Below are 20,021 nucleotides of genomic sequence, written 5' to 3'. Positions count from 1 at the left end.
TAGGCACCAACAGGGGGGTCTTAGGGTTAGGCACCAACAGGGGGGTCTTAGGTTTAGGCACCACCAGGGGGGTCTTAGGGTTAGGCACCAACAGGGGGGTCTTAGGGTTAGGCACCCACAGGGGGGTCTAGGGGTTAGGGATAGGTACAGGGAGGGTTCTGTGTGAGAGTAGGGTTAGGTATAGCTTTAGTAAAATTCTTATTAATGTTTTATAAAACGTTATTATAAATTTCAATTTTTAAACAGGGAAGATTAACGTTTTTAAAATTGCCGATTTTATACACATTATTTAATGATTTATAACTTTATAAAACATTATTTTTAAACGAAATATAACACAATTTTTTTTAAACGTTATTCATGATTATCTTTTAAAACCCTGCGCCCTTTTTTCCCGGCGCCCTTTTTTAACGTACGCCACAAACAGGCCTTTCGTCCTTACAGCAGACCAGTTTTTCTTTCTTTTGAATTCATTTTATTTCTATTGTATTGGAAACAAACACGAAAAGCTGGCATACAGAGAGGATTTAACAAAGCGCCACATATCAGTCAACATAATGCATGCATACTTTGCAACTCATAACCCATGGTATCTAAAGTATCTATCTATATGCCTCCAAACGCAGAAAAGCTTTTAGATCCAAGTCTCTGTTGAGGCCATGCGGGTACAAAGTCCCTTAGCTTATATATCCACATGGCCTCCTTACAGTAAAGCAGATCATCATAATCGCCTCTTCAGGCTGACACATTTAGCCTGTAGAGCCCCTTAACCACCGTGCCCTCCAAACTGCCTCCATGTACCTCAGCATAGTGCGCTGCCAGCTGGCTTTTTTCCTCATTCCCGTCCTCAATGTAGCGTAAGTGCTCCAATACTCTCTCTTTTAGCATTCTAGCATAGTAATCAGTGTGTGATGAATGGGGGGGGGGGGGCACTTTGGTGTCTCAGCCTTGGGTGCTGGAGGACCTTGTCCCGGCTCTGATCAGGATGGTCACCATCGGACACTTCACCCTCCGAGGAGGAGCTAGAGCTCTGCCTGGGGGAAACCCCGGCGACTCCTCGAGGAGGGCTTCCAGAACCTTCTTCCCCTGGTCGGGGTCCTCTCGACTTCTGGGTAGCCTTCCTGCCCGAGATGCGTGGGGGGATATGGGGGGAGGCCTGCTCGGGTCGAGCTGCCGTTATGCCCTGCACAGCAGGCTGTGCGGCCTGACCAGAAGAAGAAGCCTGCCCGGAGGTGGCAGCCATAAAAGGCCCGGACTGGCCTGTGGTCGGTGGTCCAGAAGGCTGAGCCGGCCCCCCGGATGTGGCCGCCGTCTTACCACGGGTGGAGGCACCCTGGAATTGCTCCTGCGCTGAGCGGGCCTGCTCCCTTTTTTGTAAGCAGCCGCTGAGGAGGCACTAGGTGACGCCGGCTGTGCCCTTGGGGAAGTGGGTGTTGGCGCCTTGCCAGAAGAGCTCCGCTGTTTCTGGTTATTCCTCCCAGCCGCCTGCTTGCCGCTGTGCTTTTTGCGCTTGGCAGGTGGGGCTGGAGGGTCCCGGATGGGGCTCCCATTCTGGCGCTGAGCCCTGGGGGAGGCATCTGGACTGAGGCGATCGGGTGGACCCCGAGCCCTCGCTGATGCCGCGGCCCGGAGCTGGAGCTGCGTCCAGCGCGCTGAACTGGCCAGAGATCCAGTCAGCTCCCCTGGTGGCTGCCTCCTGCCGGATCCTACTAATCAGGGCTTCCATATCCATCCTACACGAGATTGCTGCAGCGCTGCCCGCAGGCTTCAGCTTCCGGCTTCTCGAGGAAACTCCTTGTGGGCCTTGCTCTGCCCACCCTATTTAAAACCCTTCTTTCCCGCCGGTCCCGCCGCCTTCCTCTCCACTCTCCCTTAATCCAGCCCTCTTCCTCCGAGCACCAACAGCCAGGCTGTTAACCCATTCTCTGCTGGGGGCAAGTTAACCCCATCATGTTCGCCCTCCCCAGGTCCTGCATTCCCTCAGTACGGGCTCCACTGTCTCCCTCCTTCTCTATGACCCGGCGTGTCATGTGTAAACAAGCGGCGGGTCATAGAGTGGGAGGGAGACAGCGTGTCTCAGAGTGCAGCCGCTGCCCGTCCTCTCACCTGCAGGGACCAATAGGTAATTATGGCTGCTATTATACTTGCAGGGCCCCGGGGAGTAGTGTGCGAGCAGGGGGAGCAGGCAGAATGTAGCAGGGTCAGCGCTGCGGGGGCCTCAGCAATTGCCCCCTTTGGTAGTGCCGGCCCTGTCTGTGGATACAGCAACGCTGTCAGTAAATCTTGTCACATGTGTCATGTGCTTCTTTATCTGCCATGTGCTTCTCTGCCTCCTCCCTCCAGTTTTTAGAGAGCATGCCAGAACATTCTTTAGCTCTTGTCCTATCAAATATCCCCAGTCACTAACAGACAGCTCTCCTATCACATCTTTCCCTCTAACAAAGCATGCCCCAGTGATTTTTGGCCATCTATGAAAAACATCTTCATTCTCACCCTGGCATGTTCCCAGTTATATGCACTAGTATGAGGGGAGGCATACAGTAAAAAATGGCACCTGGAAAAAATTGTGCATGTTCAAAAAGCTATTTGGCGTTTTAATGTTAAAACGTTAAATAGCGTTTTAACCACTTAAGGACTGCAGTCATAAAACCCCTTAAGGACCAGAGCCTTTTTTTCCATTCGGACCACTGCAGCTTTCACGGTTTATTGCTCAGTCATACAACCTACCACCTAAATGAATTTTACCTCCTTTTCTTGTCACTAATACAGCTTTCTTTCGGTGCTATTTGATTGCTGCTGCGAGTTTTACTTTTTATTATATTCATCAAAAAAGACATGAATTTTGTCAAAAAAATGACTTTTTTAACTTTCTGTGCTGACATTTTTCAAATAAAGTAAAATTTCCTATACATTTGAGCGCGAAAGTTTTTCTGCTACATGTCTTTGATAAAAAAAAAACCATTCAGTGTATATTTATTGGATTGGGTAAAAGTTATAGCGTTTACAAACTATGGTGCCAAAAGTGAATTTTCCCATTTTCAAGCATCTCTGACTTTTCTGCGCACCTGTCAGGTTTCATGAGGGGCTAAAATTCCAGGATAGTACAAATACCCCCCAAATGACCCCATTTTGGAAAGAAGACCTCCCAAAGTATTCAGTGAGAGGCATGATGAGTTCATAGAAGATTTTATTTTTTGTCACAAGTTAGCGGAAAATGACACTTTGTAACAAAAAAACAAAACAAAAAAAAGTTTCCATTTCTTCTAACTTGCGACAAAAAAAAATGAAATCTGCCACGGACTCACTATGCTCCTCTCTGAATACCTTGAAGTGTCTACTTTCCAAAATGGGGTCATTTGTGGGGTGTGTTCACTGTCCTGGCATTTTGGGGGGTGCCTAATTGTAAGCACCCCTGTAAAGCCTAAAGATGCTCATTGGACTTTGGGCCCCTTAGCGCAGTTAGGCTGCAAAAAAGTGCCACACATGTGGTATTGCCGTACTCAGGAGAAGTAGTATAATGTGTTTTGGGGTGTATTTTTACACATACCCATGCTGGGTGGGAGAAATATCTCCGTAAATGACAATTGTTTTATTTTTTTTTACACACAATTGTCAATTTATAGAGATATTTCTCCCACTCAGCATGGGTATGTGGAAAAATACACCCCAAAACACATTATACTACTTCTCCTGAGTACGGCGATACCACATGTGTGGCACTTTTTTGCACCCTAACTGCGCTAAGGGGCCCAAAGTCCAATGAGTACCTTTAGGATTTCACAGGTCATTTTGAGAAATTTCGTTTCAAGACTGCTCCTCACGGTTTAGGGCCCCTAAAATGCCAGGACAGTATAGGAATCCCACAAATTACCCCATTTTAGAAAGAAGACACCCCAAGGTATTCCATTAGGAGTATGGTGAGTTCATAGAAGACTTTTTTTTTGTCACAAGTTAGCGGAAATTGATTTTAATTGTTTTTTTTTCACAAAGTGTCATTTTCCGCTAACTTGTGACAAAAATAAAATCTTCTATGAACTCACCATACTCCTAACGGAATACCTTGGGGTGTCTTCTTTCTAAAATGGGGTCATTTGTGGGGTTCCTATACTGCCCTGGAATTTTAGGGGCCCTAAACCGTGAGGAGTAGTCTTGAAACCAAATGTCGCAAAATGACCTGTGAAATCCTAAAGGTACTCATTGGACTTTGGGCCCCTTAGCGCACTTAGGGTGCAAAAAAGTGCCACACATGTGGTACCGCCGTACTCAGGAGAAGTAGTATAATGTGTTTTGGGGTGTATTTTTACACATACAGATGCTAGGTGGGAGAAATATCTCTGTAAATGACAATTATTTGATTTTTTTTACACACAATTGTCCATTTACAGAGAGATTTCTCCCACCCAGCATGGGTATGTATAAAAATACACCCCAAAACACATTATACTACTTCTTCTGAGTACGGCGATACCACATGTGTGACACTTTTTTGCAACCTAGGTGCGCTAAGGGGCCTAACGTCCTATTCACAGGTCATTTTGAGGCATTTGGATTCTAGACTACTCCTCACGGTTTAGGGCCCCTAAAATGCCAGGGCAGTATAGGAACCCCACAAGTGACCCCATTTTAGAAAGAAGACACCCCAAGGTATTCCGTTAGAGGTATGGTGAGTTCATAGAAGATTTTTTTTTTGTCACAAGTTAGCGGAAAATGACACTTTGTGAAAAAAAAAACCAATACATATCAATTTCCGCTAACTTGTGACAAAAAATAAAATCTTCTATGAACTCATCATACACCTAACAGAATACCTTGGGGTGTCTTCTTTCTAAAATGGGGTCACTTGTGGGGTTCCTATACTGCCCTGGCATTTTAGGGGCCCTAAACCGTGAGGAGTAGTCTTGAACCCAAATGTCTCAAAATGACCTGTGAAATCCTAAAGGTACTCATTGGACTTTGGGCCCCTTAGCACAGTTAGGCTGCAAAAAAGTGTCACACATGTGGTATCGCCGTACTCAGAAGAAGTAGTATAATGTGTTTTGTGGTGTATTTTTACATATAACCATGCTGGGTGGGAGAAATATCTCTGTAAATGACACATTTTTGATTTTTTTTACACACAATTGTCCATTTACAGAGAGATTTCTCCCACCCAGCATGGGTATGTGTAAAAATACACCACAAAACACATTATACTACTTCTCCTGAGTATGGCGATACTACATGTGTGACACTTTTTTGCAGCCTAGGTGCGCTAAGGGGCCCAACGTCCTATTCACAGGTCATTTTGAGGCATTTGTTTTCTAGACTACTCCCCACGGTTTAGGGCCCCTAAAATGCCAGGGCAGTATAGGAACCCCACAAGTGACCCCATTTTAGAAAGACGACACCCCAAGGTATTCCGTTAGGGGTATGGTGAGTTCATAGAAGATTTTATTTTTTGTCACAAGTTAGTGAAAAATTACACTTTGTGAAAAAAACAATAAAAATCCAATTTCCGCTAACTTTTGACAAAAAAAGTTGGAAGGGCAAACTTGGAAGAAAACCTCTTGGAGACTGCAAAAGACTTGAGACTGGGGCGGAGGTTCACCTTCCGCAGGACAATGACCCTAAACATAAAGCCAGGGCAACAATGGAATGGTTTAAAACAAAACATATCCATGTGTTAGAATGGCCCAATCAAAGACCAGATCTAAATCCAATCGACAATCTGTGGCAATATCTGAAAACTGCTGTTCACAAACGCTGTCCATCTAATCTGACTGAGCTGGAGCTGTTTTGCAAAGAAGAATGGGCAAGGATTTCAGTCTCTAGATGTGCAAAGCTGGTAGAGACATACCCTAAAAGACTGGCAGCTGTAATTGCAGCAAAAGGAGGTTCTACAAAGTATTGACTCAGGGGGCCGAATAATTACGCACACCCCACTTTGCAGTTATTTATTTGTAAACAATATTTGGAATCATGTATGATTTTCGATCCACTTCTCACGTGTACACCACTTTGTATTATTCTTTCACGTGGAATTCCAATAAAATTGATGCATGTTTGTGGCAGTAATGTGACAAAAGGTGGAAAACTTCAAGGGGGCCGAATACTTTTGCAACCCACTGTATGTATGTATGTATATGTATATATATATATATATATATATATATATATATATATATATATATATATATATATATATATATATATGTGTGTATTTACAGTGGTTTGCAAAAGTATTCGGCCCCCTTGAAGTTTTCCACATTTTGTCATATTACTGCCACAAACATTAATTAATTTTATTGGAATTCCACGTGAAAGACCAATACAAAGTGGTGTACACGTGAGAAGTGGAACGAAAATCAGACATGATTCCAAACATTTTTTTGCAAATAAACAACTGCAAAGTGGGGTGTGCGTAATTATTCAGCCCCCTGAGTCAATACTTTGATTTGACCAGAAAATACATGCAATCATGTTGGCAGATTTGCCCAGAAAATACATGCAATCATGTGGCAGACCTGACCAGAAAACACTTTAATCATGTAGCAGACCTGGCCAGAACATACACAATACACCTGCTTAAATAAAAAAAAAAAATTTACTTACCTGAAGCAGACCTCCTGTCCCGGCCTCCGTCCGGCACGCAGCTCCCACGATCCTCTGCAGCCAACCAGCAACTGAAACTCTCGCGCTGAGAGCAGGGCTACAGAAAAATGTCCCCCGAAGCCCTGCACTGCAGACTCAAAGTCTCCAGAGCAGGACTTCAGACGCCATTTTACTGTACCCCGCCGGAGCTGCGGGCTGCTGCTGCGGTGAACTGACATGGCGTCAATTAGACGCCAAAAGTCAGTTCACGCTGGGGGGTGCTAATAGGGTGCTTGGAGAATTTTAGGGGGTGCTTCAGCCCAAAGCACCCCCCTGGCACCGCCACTGATACTAGTGCACTGAGTCTGGCTCACTGACTGACTGCATACGTTATGGATGAATTACTAGTGCTAGAGTACTGCCAGTGCCACCATGTCTGACACAATAAACACACACATCACATGACTTACTAGTAGTGTTGGGGTCATTGGAGGGATGGATGCTGCTAATTGGTTGAGGCATCAGCGGCCACAGACATCATGGCACCAGGGTCCAGTTGTTGTGTCTGTGACTGTGTGTCTGCCTCCATTCTCCAGCCAGCAGGTGGTCTGGTGTCCATCTCCAGGTGTCCCCCTCTCGCCCCGCCCGATCTGCCTGTGCCATGCCCGTTAGTGAGGATGAGGGAAATGGTGGTGACCAGCGGCAGAGGGGTACTTGGCAGCAGAATCCATTGCCGCTGGTCATGCAGCTGGCAGAGAGAGTGAAGTGAGCAGACAGAGCTTGTGTTCCCGCTCGGCCACCGAATACCATGCTGCTTCCATCGCACCGGCTGCACCCAGAAGCTGGCGCAAGCCGGGAGTTAATAGGAAGTCGTCGCGAGTCACATGATGTGACGGATGTAAAACAAAAGAATGAATGTGGAGGAGGAGGCGCCGGGGCAGAGCTGAGGCTGTCACAAGCGAACTTCCGTGTGTTCCAGCAGGCCGGCCGAGGAATTTAGGTGTATATGAGCTGGACGTTTTTACACCCCTCTCCTTCACGTCACACGGTGCGCTGTGCTCCTGTGCGCCCTATTATCAGTACACCACTGTCCCTGACCTGTCTGGTGTGTTCTTTGGACTTCATGGTGTTGTTGCTCCCAATATTCTCAACCTCTGAGGCCGTCACAGAGCAGCTGTATTTGTACTGATATTAGATTACACACAGGTGCACTCTATTTAGTCATTAGCACTCATCAGGCAATGTCTATCGGCAACTGACTGCACTCAGACCAAAGGGGGCTGAATAACTATGCACACCCCACTTTGCAGTTATTTATTTGTAAAAAATGTTTGGAATTATGTATGATTTTCGTTCGACTTCTCACGTGTACACCACTTTGTATTGGTCTTTCACGTGGAATTCCAATAAAATTGATTCATGTTTTTGGCAATAATATGACAAAATGTGGAAAACTTCAAGGGGGCCGAATACTTTTGCAAACCACTGTATATGTGTGCATATGTGTGTGTATATACATGTGTATGTTTGTGTGCATATATATATATATATATATATATATATATATATATATATATATATATATATATATATATATATATATATATATATATATATATATATATATATATATATATATATATATACACCGTATTTGTCGCCGTATAAGATGCACTTTTTCTCCCCCAAGAATGGGGAGAAAAAGTCCCTGCGTCTTATACGGCAAAGGCAGGGAATCCCCGACTTAATAACGCCCGTCGATACCGAACCGCTGACCCGCCGCCGTCGGGGATTCCCTGCCTTTCTGTGCCTGCCTGCCTTCTTCCCTCCCGAGTCTCCTGCCCCCCCCCCCCCCCGGATGGAGTGTCAATAACGGCGGCAACTTACCTTTGGCAGGCTCCCGCGCTGATCCTAGATCATTGCGCTGCCCCCCGCTAGCCTCCTCTGCCTCCGCTCTACTTATCTGGCCCCCCTGGGTGTAGGAATAAGTATCGGTAGCTTACCTCCGCAGTGCGCCCGCGATGACTGCAGACATCCGTCTTCCAGGCACTTCTCGCTCTAGTGACCGGCTTTGAACTGCGCGTCATCAGTTCAAGCCGGTCACTAGAGCGAGAAGTGCCGGGGGACATATGGGGGGCACAGGAGGACATATGGGGGGGCACAGGAGGACATATGGGGGGGCATAGGAGCACATATGGGGGGCATAGGAGCACACATGAGGGGGCACAGAAAGACACATGGGGGCACATGAGGACACACAGGACACATGGAGGACATCTAGGGGCACAGGAGCACATATGAGGACACACAGGAGGACATAAAGGGGCACAGGAGCACATATGAGGACAGGAGGACATGGAGGGGCACAGAAGTACACATGGGGGGCACATGAGGACACAGCAGGACATATGGAGGGCACAGGAGGACACATGGGGGGCACATGAGAACACACAGGAGGACACATGGGGGGCACAGAAGTACACATGGGGGGCACATGAGGACACAGCAGGATACATGGGGGGCACAGGAGGACACATGGGGGGCACATGAGAACACACAGGAGGACACATGGGGGCACAGAAGTACACATGGGGGCACAGGAGGACACAATAAGGACACATGGGGATATGGGGGGCACAGGAGCACACATGAGGACACACAGAAGGACATGTACAAGACGCTCCTGGAATATGGACGCACCAGGTTTAGTATCTTTTTTTCCCTGGTTTTTGCCCTCTAAAACTGGGTGCGTCTTATATTCCGGAGCGTCTTATACGGCGCGAAATACGGTATATATATATATATATATATATATATATATATATATATATATATATATATATGTATATGTATGTACATGTATATGTATGTGTATATATATATATATATATATATATATATATATATATATATATATATATATATATATATATATATATATATATATATATATATATATATATATTGTGTGTGTTTATACAGTACAGACCAAAAGTTTGGACACACCTTCTCATTCAAAAAGTTTTCTTTTTTTTTCATGACTATAAACATTGTAGATACACACTGAAGGCATCCAAACTATGAATTTACACATGTGGAAGTATAGTACATAACAGGGGTCTAGTCCTGGAAAAAGAGGTGAGTGGACTCACCCTAAAAACCCCTGCGCCACGCGCGGCGTGCCAAAAAATGGGCGTAGTCAAACAAATGTGGGCGTGATCATGGGTGGGGCCAAATATACATCACCTTAGCAGTGATTTAAAAGGTCTGCCAGGAAAGTTTGAGCTCTGCCATCGTGTATCCCCCAAAAATAGATGTAATCTGACAGCATTTCACCAAAAAGACACATAATCTGGTAGAAGTTCCTCCAAAATACAGATAATATTGCAGTGGTTCCTCCAAAATAGACAATGTCGCAGCAGCAGTTCCCCCAACATACACATAATTTGGAAGCAGTTCCCCAAAATACGCAAAACCTGGCAGTGATTCACCCAAAATACACGTAACACCCAAAATACATATAATCTGGCAGCAGTGGTCCCCCAAACATACACAATCTGGCAGCAGTTCCCCAAAATACATATAATCTGGCAGCAGTGGTCCCCCAAATATACACAATCTGGCAGCAGTTCCCCAAAATACATGTAATCAGGCAGCAGTGGTCCCCCAAACATACACAATCTGGCAGTAGTTCCCCAAAATACACGTAATCTGGCAGCAGCCGTTCCCCTAACATACACATAATCTGGCAGCTGTTCCCCAAAATACATAACAGCGGTTCCACAAAAATGCAAATAATCTGACAGCAGTTCCCCCAAAATAGGTACCCCCAGCATAGGTAGCCAGGTCTATAAGTGTCCCCAGTATAAGTAGCCATGAGTATGGTAGTCCCCAGTATATGTAGCCAGAGGTATAGTTGCCTAGTATATGTAGCCAGGGGTATATGTGCCCAGTATATGTAGTCAGGGGTTTAGTAGTCCCCAGTATATGTAGCCAGAGGTATAGGTGTCCAGTATATGTAGCCAGGGGTATAGGTGTCCAGTATATGTAGCCAGGGGTATAGGTGCCCAGTATATGTAGTCAGGAGTATAGTAGTTCCCAGTATATGTAGTCAGGGGTATATGTGCCCAATATATGTAGTCAGGGGTATATGTCCCCAGTATATGTAGGCAGGGGTATATGTACCCAGTATATGTACTCAGGGGTATATGTGCCAGTATATGTAGTCAGGGGTATATGTGCCCAGTATATGTAGCCAGGGGTATATGTGTTAAGCTTGGAGGTGTAATCTCCACAGTCAGCATACAACACATAAGCTGACGTGAAGGAGGTACACACACCAGCACAAGGGATCAGGATATCCCCAGTTTAGTGGAGGAGAGGACTGACTCCAATAGGAGACTGTGGCGCACAGAGCCGGTGCAGATCCGAACAGCCACAAACAACACCTTCGTAACAACGTCTCAGCGCAAAGTAGCGCTGAGCGCATAAACCGGGACTGAGGAGATCAGGACAGGTAGACAGAGTGAACGCTTGCTCAACTAGCCACTACTTAGTGACAGCAAGCGTCCACAATAAAACAGACTGGAATGAGGTAGCCAATGCGTTTGCAGCAATGGCGTGCCTCACAAAGACAGGACAGGATAGTCAGGAAATAGCAGGATCAAGATAGATGAACGTAACACAGACAAATATACAATAAGTATGATTTCCTAGCGTATTACAATTACAGCTATCAATGAAACTATTTGTAACGTCTGACTAACATATGTATATATCGGCAATGAACCGATATATGACATAAGCAGGAACTCTGACTAAGACTGGAGTAATACAGGGAACAGGACTCAGAAGGATTCGCTATCTCTTCGCAGAGATGAACGCAATCCACAAACAGGACCAGGAACAGGATAACTAGCTCAGCGTGCTGGAACGCTGACTAACGGAACACAGGATATAAACAGTTCGTGTACGTATATATCAGCGACACTGATGTATCAACGTAACACGAATACAAGGAAAATAATAAACGTGCAAGTATGCGTATATATTGGCGATGAACCAATATATGACACAAGACAAGCAAAGTAACAACTTCTAGAACAAGAGCAGAACTAGGAGGACTCGCTGACCCCTTCGCAGGAGTCAGCGCAGTCCACACGGACTAGGAACGAGGTGGGGCACGGGCAGAGTAACAGACTGAATCTGAGACTATGGTAGCCCATGAGGCATTGCAGGAAGCAGTTCTTTATACTGAAGTCATCCAATGGGAGCAGACCTGCAGATTCCCACACAAGTGAATGGTAATTAATCACAGGCTGATAGCAGGAAAAGGCAGACAATGATATGCAGCCTGCAGGAAAGGGATTGCCCCTCCATTGCAGCAGACAATGTTTGTTTACACAAAAGCATATTAAACTGTCATTAACTTCAGAGCGACTGCAGATGGAATCAGCAACTAGTTTAAGTGCAAACCAAACTATGCAAGCAAATGCATGTAATGACATTAGAACTGCTTGGTTTGCAATACCACTGCAGCCAGCAGTAAACGCTGCAGACATGATCATAACAATATGTGCCCAGTATATGTAGCCAGGGGTATATGTCCCCAGTATATGTAGTCAGGGGTATATGTCCCCAGTATATGTAGTCCGGGGTATATGTGCCAGTATATGTAGTCAGGGGTATATGTGCCCAGTATATGTAGTCAGGGGTATATGTACCCAGTATATGTACTCAGGGGTATATGTGCCAGTATATGTAGTCAGGGGTATATGTGCCAGTATATGTAGTCAGGGGTATATGTGCCCAGTATATGTAGCCAGAGGTATATGTCCCCAGTATATGTAGTCAGGGGTATATGTGCCCAGTATATGTAGCCAGGGGTATATGTCCCCAGTATATGTAGTCAGGGGTATATGTGCCCAGTATATGTAGCCATAAATATATGTCCCCAGTATATGTAGTCAGAGGTATATGTGCCCAGTATATGTAGCCAGGGGTATATGTGCCCAGTATATGTAGTCAGGGGTATATGTGCCCAGTATATGTAGCCAGGGGTATATGTCCCCAGTATATGTAGTCAGGGGTATATGTGCCCAGTATATGTAGCCATAGGTATATGTCCCCAGTATATGTAGTCAGGGGTATATGTGCCCAGTATATGTAGCCAGGGGTATATGTCCCCAGTATATGTAGTCAGGCAGCACAGAGAGGAGGGTTTGGTGGGCACAGCGGGGAATGTCTCCTCCCCCCCTCAGGGCTCCCCTTTCCTCCCTCTCCCCCTCCAGTCCAGAACTAAAATTTTTGGGAGCCTGACAGCAGCATGACTTACCTCTTCCTTCCGGGTAAGCCGGGTAAGTAGTGATGTCCGGCTCATTTGAGCCGGTTCTTTCCTGTGAGTTGTGTGATCCGGCTCATCATACTGAACCGAACCAGTTCAGTGGAGGAGACAGGAACTGCAGCTGCAGTATTCAGCTGCAGTTCCTGTCTCATCCACTGAACTGATTCAGTTCAGTGTGATGAGCCGGATCACACAACTCACAGGAAAGAACCGGCTCAAATGAACCGGACATCACTACTTACTCAGCGTTTGGAATGAGAGTGAGGTAAGTTTCGACTCCCGGCCGCTGTCAGCCGCCCTTACGTTAGTTTTGGAGGGGAGAGCGGGGGATGGAGAGCCCCAAGGTGAGGGAAGGAGGAGGGAGATGGCCCCCCTTCCCCACCGCTGCTCACAACTCTCCTTCCACTGCGCTCTCTCCCACCACAGATGCCAGGGTGGACGGCGTCCACTCTGAAAAAAGCAAGTGGACGACGTCCACCTGCATCCACGCCCCACTCGACCCCTGGAGAAAGTATGAAGCAACTGAAAATATGTCATATTTTAGGTTCTTCAAAGTAGCCACCTTTTGCTTTGATTACTGCTTTGCACACTCTTGGCATTCCTTTGATGAGCTTCAAGAGGTAGTCACCTGAAATGGTTTTCACTTTTTGGTTATGTACTATACTTCCACTTGTGTTAATCCACAGTTTGGATGCCTTCAGTGTGAATCTACAATGTTCATAGTCATGAAAATAAAGAAAACTCTTTGGCTATCATTCATAAAGCATTTCCGCATGCGGAAATGCTTAAAACAGCTGACTTTACCGACCACTCGGCAAAGTCAGCATTCATAAAGCCTCTTTCCGCATGGAAAAATGACACTACCGAGCAGAGTGATAAATCACCGCCTTGTAGCAAAATGTTCATTCATAAAGATCACCGCAAGCGGTGTGAGGTCAGGAAGTTCCGCTCCCTCTGATGTGGCGATACCAATGTAAATGAATGGAGACACACAGACCTCCCAGGCAGCTGCAGCAGAGCGGAACACGGAGAAATGTATCAACTCGGCAGCTTCCGTGTCTCCGCAAGCCTACCGCCTGTCTACCGCCAGCTTAGCTCGGGGAATCTCCGCACTGCTTCCGCACACGGATACATCTTTATGAATGCCCACCCAGAAGTCTAAAAATCCGCCAGCGGTGTCTTCCCGCACTGATTCTCTTTACCGACAGCCTGTTCATGAATGATAGCCTTTAAATGAGAAGGTGTGTCCAAACTTTTGGTCTGTACTGTGTATATATATATATATATATATATATATATATATATATATATATATACTGTACATATGTTAATACATGTATTTATACATGTGTTAACATGTATGTAAATGTGTTTTTTTCTGTTGCTTATTGTTTGAATTCTTTTTTTAAAATGACGCGGGGTCCCCCTCCCAAGCCTCTTTAACGCCTTGTTGCCCATACAGGCTGGGATAGCCAGAATGCGGAGCCCCGGTCGAGTGGGTCTTCGCACCCTGTCCTATACCAGCCCGCATGGTCCATGGTATGGGGGGCAAGGGGCTTGGTCGCCCCTCCCCCCGGAGCCCTTGTCCAATCCATGGACGAAAGGCTCTTTCCCGCCTCCCTTGCCCCAGGTGGAGGCGGGGGCGACGACTCCCTTGGGGGGGTTCATAGTGGCATCTGGGAGTCCCCTTTAAGAAGAGCCCCCCAGAGCCACTCCATCGTCCCTCCTGCGCGGCTTTCCACACTTCTCCCCGCATACCGTATGTATAGCGCCCCCTGTCACCCTAGGTGCTCCAGGGTGACAGCATGGGTGATCGTTATAAATTCAGTATGTGGGGATAAGTGTGAAAAACCGCGCAGGAGGGACGACGGAGCGGCTCTAGCTATACTCTGTACAGCTAGAGCTACAAAGCATCTTTAAATTTTGGCTCCAAGGCTCCCCATTGGTCTAAAACAGACCAATGTGTATCAGGAGGAACCCCATTGGTCTGTTAATAGACCAATAGGGCTCCTTCGAGCCAAATCCAAAGATGCTTTTTAGCTCTAGCTATACTCAGTATAGCTAGAGCAGCACGGTGGGGGGGGGGGGGTTCCCGGTGTGTGGCGTCGGGTGTGCGTGTCAACTGAGATCTTTAATCTTCAATCAAGGTCGCAACAATAGAGGATACTGTCGTGGGATCATTTCCGAGGATATTGGCGTGGGAACAATTTTTTTAAAGGTACAGGTAAGTATTTCTGGTTACTTAAGAATAATAAAATACTTTTTTCGTCGTCTTGTTTTTATTTCATTTAACCCTTTGTGAAAATGGGTAAGGGATATTTTGTACCCCTATACTCATTTCTCCTGGGAGGGGAGCAGGCATCTGGGGGTCCCCTTCTTAAAGGGGACTCCCAGATGCCACCATGAACCCACCCCCCCAGGCGGTCGTTGCCCTCGCCTCCACCTGGGGCAAGGGAGGTGGGGAAGAGCCCCTTGTCCATGGATTGGACAAGGGCTCTAGGGGGGGGGAGGCTTGGCGCCCCTCCCCCCGGAGCCCCCCCATACCATGGACCATGTGGGCTGGTATAGCCCAGGGTGCGAGGCCCCACTTGGCCGGGGCTCCACATTCTGGCTATCCCAGCCTGCATGGGGGACAAGGGGTTAAAGAAGCTCGAGAGGGGGGACCCCACATAGGTTTTTTTTAAAATTTCAAATGATAAGCAAAATATTATTTATGAATATTTATTATTTTATTTTTTATTTATTTTTTATTTATGTACTAAAAACAAATGGTGCACAGAGCTGCCGCTAGTGTTCAAAACGCTATTTTGCGTTTTAATGTTAAAACATGAAATAGCGTTTTAACATTAAAATGCTGTTTAACATTTTAACATTAAACCGCTATTTAACGTTTTAACATTAAAACGCAAAATAGCGTTTTGAACACGCGCCATTTTTTCCAGGCGCCATTTTTTCCTGCTCCCGAGGGGCGGTGATGTCTCAGCTTGAGAGCAGGAAGCAGTCTGCTGGCATTAAAGATGAGAAGCAGTAAACAAGTCAGCAAGAAAGTATTCTGGTGCCAGCATTCATCACAGATTTTGGGAAGGCAAAAGATACAGAATTTTCTTAAAGGGAACCTTAACTGAACGGGGGGTTAAGAGTTTCACTTACCTGGGGCTATTACCAGCCCCCTGCAGCAGTCCTGTGCCCTCGGAGCCGCTCTGGAATCCTCCGGTCCCCCGCTGTCTCTTAGTTTTATTTTTTCGACGACTCACCAGTCAGCCGGCCACCATGCGTATTATTGGACGCATTCCCTACTGCAATTAGCGATGTTGCAGACCGCAACGCGTACAAAAATACGCGTGCCGCATTTCGTACGCGTAGATATGCAGCAACGCGTATCTTTGTACGCGTTGCGGTCTGCAACAGCGCTAATTGCAGTAGGGAATGCGTCCAATAATACGCATGGCGGCCGGCCGACTGGTGAGTCGTCAAAAACGAAACTAAGTGACAGCGGGGGACCGGAGGATTCCAGAGTGGCTCCAAGGGCACAGGACTGCTGCAGGGGGCTGGTAATAGCCCCAGGTAAGTGAAACTCTTTACCCCCCGTTCAGTTAAGGTTCCCTTTAAGCTTGTTTTGACTACCCACGACCCACACCCGCAACTCACTACCCGCAACCTAACCCGCACCCGCAGCTTGGATCAATTCAGGTACCCAACCCACATTTCGGGTAACCCGCAGGTGGTCCAGTTAAAAATGGCACAGGATTAAAAATGGCGCACCGTTCGATAAATGTATCATAAAACGCTATTTACCATTTTAATGTAAGTACATTAAAACATTAAATAGCATTTTATGATACATTTGTCGGCGGAACAGTGCGCCATTAAAAAATGCAGGGGGGCTATTGAGGCAAGGGGGGGGGGGGGGGATGAAAGGCAGCGGGACAGGCTGAGGGGTGGAGGGAGTAGGATTAGGTGGAGAGAGGATGTGTGCATATGCATACATTACCTTGTCACTCCTTCACTTCCTAGTTAGTTTGCAGGAGTCCTGCATCCAGCCAATCACCATGCGGGGACTGAAGCCACACGGTGATTGGCTGGATGCAGGACTACAGCAAACTAACTGAAGAAGTGAAGGATCGAACGCCGGGACAAGGTAATATATGCCTCTGCACAAATCTTCCTTCCACCTAATCCTACTTCCTCCACCCCCGCTGCCTAACACCGCGTAATTTTTTAACCAATAAAACGACAAATATCATTTTAAAATGTAAATTAATGTGGCACCATTTTTATGCTGTCAGTGCTGGGTAGCATTTTTAACTGTACCCGACCTGTTGCAGGCCCCAGTATTCACTGGGTGCAAACAGCACTTTTACTATTTCCGTACGTTACACTACATAGTTTACAAAACACACATTACAATTCATATGAGCCATCACTACATTGTCAAATTTAGAGACTGTTTGATATTACTTTCCTCCCCCCCCCCCCCCCCCCAGTCTTATAGCCAGTCACTTAAGCACAGGCTAGGAAGTCATCAAACCTGAGATGCAAACACTTTGGGTCTCAAACTACTTTAGGGGAGCAGATTATGTAGTAAATTGGATTTTAGTAGCGCTTTGGATCTTTATAAGTACATTATTCTTTAGTGCCCTTAAACATTAACAGCATAAATCCACTTCAAAACACAAATAAAGGAATTTTCATTCGATATAAAGAAGATACTTACATAGCAACACATTAAGGCTCAACACACACCATACAATCTTGGTTGTTCAATCTTACCACTTTCATGTAGTATAAGAGCTTATCCAATCAATCATTACAGGTATTTTTAATCTAATGGACCTTATACTACATAGATTTGGTAAATCTGTACAACCAAGATTGTATGGTGTGTGTTGAGCTTAAGAATGTGCTACACTTTTTCTCAGGTGTAAAAGTGAGCATAAGCTTTTGCTTATTACAGTGCCATGACTTGCATCCATCTTGTATTGCAGATGACACAAGATGGAGTTGGTCATGTACTCCTAGCATAGAATGACAGCTGCTCAACACAGAGCACTGTTTGTTTGTGTCGCCTCATGGGTTGTTAAACACCAGCTATGCCACAGGAGGACCACGACTCATTCTTAAAACAAATCACTTATTTTGCAAACAACGCATACTTAGCAGCGGGCAATAGGCCACCCTTGCCCTATTTAAATGGCACCTCCTCAGCTTCACAGAACGGCTTTTGTGCTTCAATTCCCTGCAGTCTTTTTATGCTGGCCTGTGCCACTCCTTTGTCTGCCCAGCTGCCTTGCCATCACTGAGCAGCAGCAGCTGGGGGAACAATGGTGGTGGCAGAGTCCAGCGCCCCCCCGAGAGTTGCAGACAGCCGGGGCAAAACTGGCACAGCAGACTGAAGACACCATTAAAGGATTTGCCAGTCTGACTGCAGGCGTGATCTGCATGCCGGGCAGGGCCGTGAGAGAGTAGCTGGCAAAGGCTGGTGTTCTTAACGTATTGTACGCATGGCCCCCTTATGCCAGGAAGTCAGTTCAGCTGTGCTTTGAGTGGCATCTTCAACCCCCCTCAGATATCCACCTGATATGATGTGCAGAGATAAAGCAGTGGGGGCATAATGATTAATAATAATTGGATCTGTCAAAGATGAGGCCCAATGTGTCAGTTTGAGATTTAGCCTGGGGCCAGTGGCTCCTTATCTTGATGATGGGATAGAGTGGGGAGGGCACACAGCTAGGGGAGAGAAGGGGCATAGTTACATGATATACCAGCCATTCCACTCCGAACAGCCAGCGGCACAACATAAAACAACAGAGCCTAGAAAGATTGGGCATAGATGTTTGCTCAGAAACAAACAGACTCAAATTTGAAGGAAGCATGCGCTGTGCACTAGCCACTAGCAGATTTCATCACCTACTGGCTAGGATACTACTACAAGCAGTACTGAGGATACAACTGCCCCTGGACAAAGTTGTCTTCATTTATTCCAGCACTGTGCAAATGACTCTTTGTTACCTTATGACTTCGTAAAAGTGGTACAGTGGTTTTGGGGTAGCTACTCTGGCAAGAAAGATTTTATTGCATTCCAAAAACATATTTATAAATGATTATTATGATAATTGTCCCCAAGTCATATCCCTTAGGCAGGGATCACACTTATTTGAAATCGCAAGCGATTAGCGATTGCCACACATCTAATGTATTTTAATGGTGTTGCAATTTTTATATGATTTGTGTTTTGTGATTTTTATGCAATTCAAATTAGGGCCACGGGTGTACCTTTTTCGTTTGTGATGTGTGATTTGTGAATAAATGTAAGTCAACAGCGATTCAAACAAAATCACCAGAAAAAAAATCGCATAAAAATCTAATTTTTGAAAAATTAGGTGCAGTTTTGAAGGTTAATGATGTACATTCACAAAATCGCAAAATTCAAACCTGCTTTTGTTCCCATACAAAAATCGCAAAAACACACATTAACTACTTAAGTCTATCTGGACGACTATTGTTGTCCAGATAGACAACGCTGTGGACTATCTGGATGCGTAAATGCGTCCAGTATTATAGCGGTGGGTGCGCGTGCATGTCCGCACGACCCCCACTATTAACCGGAGGCAAAGCGATAATTGTGGAAGGGAACCGAGGGTTCCCTGGACCAATCGCAGAGCCTAGAGTGAATGGACACGGCCCTAACCAGGGGCCATGTCCATTCAAAAATACGTAACGAAATGAAAGTATAAAAAAAGTTAAACATTTCCTGGAAAAGCAGGGTAGGGTTTCTAGCGCTACCTAGTGGCGAAAAGTACAATTACACACACCACACAATCTTATTTAAAAAAAAATAAAAATTCAGTGAATTACTTCCATAGCCTCCACCCCAGCTATCAAACAATCACGTAAAATAAAAATAAAAAAATAGTCCATTAATAGTTGCTATGTATATATATATATATATATATATATATATATATATATATATATATATATATATATATACATATATATTATCATAATATATAATATATATTATCATGAGGGTGTTTTACTGTTATTTCAGTACATGAGGGCTTGCAATTGACCAGACACAAAAAACTTCAAAAAATCTGAAACAGTA

This window comes from Hyperolius riggenbachi, chromosome 9 (assembly GCF_040937935.1).
Source record: "Hyperolius riggenbachi isolate aHypRig1 chromosome 9, aHypRig1.pri, whole genome shotgun sequence".
Taxonomy (NCBI): Eukaryota; Metazoa; Chordata; class Amphibia; order Anura; family Hyperoliidae; genus Hyperolius; species Hyperolius riggenbachi.
Note: the sequence above shows the minus strand (reverse complement) of the source record.